Source organism: Arachis ipaensis, chromosome B3 (assembly GCF_059453495.1).
Source record: "Arachis ipaensis isolate K30076 ecotype BB chromosome B3, ASM5945349v1, whole genome shotgun sequence".
NCBI classification, from domain to species: domain Eukaryota; kingdom Viridiplantae; phylum Streptophyta; class Magnoliopsida; order Fabales; family Fabaceae; genus Arachis; species Arachis ipaensis.
The window spans coordinates 57,077,544-57,081,454 of NC_142438.1; the positions used below are offsets into that span (position 1 = coordinate 57,077,544).

The 3,911-nt window shown below is 39.7% G+C and overlaps 1 non-coding gene across 1 annotated transcript; it reads right to left on the reverse strand.

The window, feature by feature from the left end:
* Positions 1-1,043: 1,043 nt before the first annotated feature.
* LOC148570733 (small nucleolar RNA R71) lies at positions 1,044-1,151 on the reverse strand. The gene has a single exon (XR_015880281.1). It is a non-coding gene; the product is annotated as a small nucleolar RNA R71 (small nucleolar RNA).
* Positions 1,152-3,911: the final 2,760 nt, after the last annotated feature.

Sequence of the window (3,911 nt, forward strand, 5' to 3'; positions counted from 1 at the left end):
TTCAATCACATCTTTTAAAAAAATCAATTTCAAAATCTTTTCTAACTTCTTTTCTAACCTCTTATCTTTTCAAAAATTGATTTTCAAATCTTTTTCAAACTAATCCTATCTTTTTGTTTAATTCTTATCTTTTTTCAAAACTACCTAACTAATTCTATCTCTAATTTTCGAAAATCACCTTCATCTTTTTCAAAATTCCTTTTTAAATTAACTAATTGTTTTAAATTTAATTTAATTTGATTCAATTTTTCTTTCTTAATTTTTGAATTCTAATTTTAATTTAAAATTAAAAACAAAAATATTTTTTATTTTAATTTATTTAATTTTCGAAAATTCTTCTCTCTCACCTCCTTCTAATTATTTATTTATCTACTAACACTTCTCTTCTTCTTAAAAATTCGAACCCTCTCCCTCTTTCTGTGTTTGAATTTCTTTTCTTCTTCTACTCACATAAAGGAATCTCTATACTGTGACATAGAGGATTCCTCTTCTTTTCTGTTTTCTTCTTTTTCATATGAGCAGGAACAAGGATAAGAACATTCTTGTTGAAGCTGATCCTGAACCTGAAAGAACTCTGAAGAGGAAGCTAAGGGAAGCTAAAGCACAACTCTCTGGAGAAAATCTGACAGAAATTTTCGAAAAAGAATGAGACATTTCCGAAAATAACAACAATGCAAGAAAGATGCTTGGTGACTTTACTGCACCTAATTCCAGTTACATGGAAGAAGCATCTCAATCCCTGCCATTGGAGCAAACAATTTTGAGCTGAAACCTCAATTAGTTTCTCTGATGCAACAGAATTGCAAGTTTTATGGACTTCCATCCGAAGATCCCTTTCAGTTCTTAACTGAATTCTTTCAGATCTGTGATACTATTAAGACCAATGGGGTTGATCCCGAGGTCTACAGGCTTATGCTTTTCCCATTTGCTGTAAGAGACAAAGCTAGAATATGGTTGGACTCTCAACCTAAAGACAGCCTGAACTCTTGGGATAAGCTGGCACGGCTTTCTTAGCCAAGTTCTTTCCTCCTCAAAAGCTTAGTAAGCTTAGAGTGAATGTTCAAACCTTCAGACAAAAGGAAGGTGAATCCCTTTATGAAGCTTGGGAGAGATATAAGGAACTGACCAAAAAGTGTCCTTCTGATATGCTTTCAGAATGGACCATCCTGGATATATTCTATGATGGTCTGTCTGAATTATCAAAGATGTCATTGGACCATTCTGCAGGTGGATCCATACACCTAAAGAAAATGCCTGCAGAAGCTCAAGAACTCATTGACATGGTTGCAAATAACCAGTTCATGTACACTTCTGAAAGGAATCATGTCAATAATGGGACGCCTCAGAGGAAAGGAATTCTTGAAATTGATACTCTGAATGCCATATTAGCTCAGAATAAAATATTGACTCAGCAAGTCAATATGATCTCTCAGAGTCTGAATGGATTGAAGGAATCATCCAACAGTACTAAAGAGGCATCTTCTAAAGAAGAAGCTTATGATCCTGAAAACCCTGCAATAGCAGAGGTAAATTACATGGGTGAATCCTATGGAAATACCTATAATCCCTCATGGAGAAATCATCCAAATTTCTCATGGAAGGATCAACAAAAGCCTCAACAAGGCTTTAATAATGGTGGAAGAAACAGGTTTAGCAATAGCAAACCTTTTCTTCATCCACTCAGCAACAGACAGAGAATTCTGAGCAGAATCTATCTAGCTTAGCAAATATAGTCTCTGATCTATCTAAGGCCACTGTGGGTTTCATGAATGAAACAAGGTCCTCCATTAGGAATTTGGAGGCATAAGTGGGCCAGCTGAGTAAAAGAGTCACTGAAATCCCTCCAAGTACTCTCCCAAGCAATACAGAAGAAAATCCAAAAAGAGAGTGCAAGGCCATAGCCTTACATGATGTGGCCGAACCCAAAGAGGAGGAGGAGAACGTGAATCCCAGTGAGGAAGACCTCCTGGGACGTTCAGTGACCAATAAGGAGTATCCTTTTGAGGAACCAAAGGAATATGAGACTTATCTAGAGACCATAGAGATTCCATTGAACCTCCTTCTGCCCTTCATAAGCTCTGATGAGTATTCTTCCTCTGAAGAGGATGAAGACATTACTGAAGAGCAAGTTGCTAAATACCTTGGTGCAATCATGAAGCTGAATGCCAAGCTATTTGGTAATGAGACTTGGGAAGATGAACCTCCCTTGCTCACCAATGAACTAAATGCATTGGATAGGCAGAAATTGCCTCAAAAGAAACAGGATCCTGGCAAATTCTTAATACCCTGTACCATAGGCACCATGACCTTTGAGAAGGCTTTGTGTGACCTGGAGTCAGGAATAAACTTAATGCCACTCTTTGTAATGGAGAAACTTGGGATCTTTGAGGTGCAAGCTGCCAGAATCTCATTAGAGATGGCCGACAACTCAAGAAAACAGGCTTATGGACAAGTAGAGGACGTGTTAGTAAAGGTTGAAGGCCTTTACATCCCTGCTGATTTCATAATCCTAAACACTGGGAAGGATGAGAATGAGTCCATCATCCTTGGAAGACCCTTCCTAGCCACAGCAAGAGCTGTGATTGATGTTGACAGAGGAGAGTTGGTCCTTCAACTGAATGAGGACAACCTTGTGTTTAAGACTCAAGGATCTCCTTCTGTAACCATGGAGAGGAAGCATGAAAAGCTTCTCTCACTGCAGAGTTAACCAAAGCCCCCCACAATCAAACTCTAAGTTTGGTGTTGGGAGGTTCCAACAATGCTCTGAACATCTGTGAGGCTCCATGAGAGCTCACTGTCAAGCTATTGACATTAAAGAAGCGCTTGTTGGGAGGCAACCCAATGTTATCTAATTATATTTATTTATTTTCTATTGTTATTTTATGTTTTTTTTAGGTTGATGATCATGTGAAGTCACAAAAACTACTGAGAAATCAAAAACATAATGAAAAATAGAATGAAAAACAGCACACCCTGGAGGAAGAGCAGTCTGGCGTTAAACGCCAGAAACAATCATCTGTCTGGCGTTTAACGCCAGAAACAGGCACCAAAAAACAAGCATCTGCCTGGCGTTAAACGCCAGAAACAAGCTACATTTGGGCGTTTAACGCCAGAAACAGGCAGCAGTCTGGCGTTAAACGCCAGGATTGCACAGCAAGGGCGTTTTACACGCCTAATTGGGGCAGGGATGTTAAGTCCTTGACCCCACTTGATCTGTGGACCCCACAGGATCCCCTCAAGATCTGTGGATCCCACAGGATCCCCACTTTTTCTTCTCTCCTCTTTACACATTTTCATAACTCTCTTCCCTAAATACCCTTCACCAATCACCTCAATCACTCTTTCCCATCACCTCTTCACCACTCACATCCATCCTCTCTTCCCCATAAACCCCACCTACCTTCAAATTTCAAACTAATTTCCCTCCCAAACCCAACCCTAATGGCCGAATCCTACACCCCCCTCACTCCTATATAAACCCCTCACTCCTTCTTTATTTTCACACAACACAACCCTCTCTTCTTCCCCTTGGCTGAATACACCCCTCTCTCCCTCTCCTCTATTTCTCTTCTTCTTCTCCTTCTTTCTTTCTTCTTTTGCTCGGGGACGAGCAAACATTTTAAGTTTGGTGTGGTAAAAGCATAGCTTTTTATTTTTCCATAACCATTTATGACACCTAAGGCCATAGAAACCTCTAGAAAGAGGAAAGGGAAGGCAATTGCTTCCACCTCTGAGTCATAGGAGATGGAGAGATTCATCTCAAAGGTCCATCAAGACCACTTCTATGAAGTTGTGGCCAAGAAGAAAGTGATCCATGAGGTTCCTTTCAAGCTCAAAAAGAATGAGTATCCGGAGATCCGACTTGAGATCCAAAGAAGAGGTTGGGAAGTTCTCACCAACCCCATTCAACA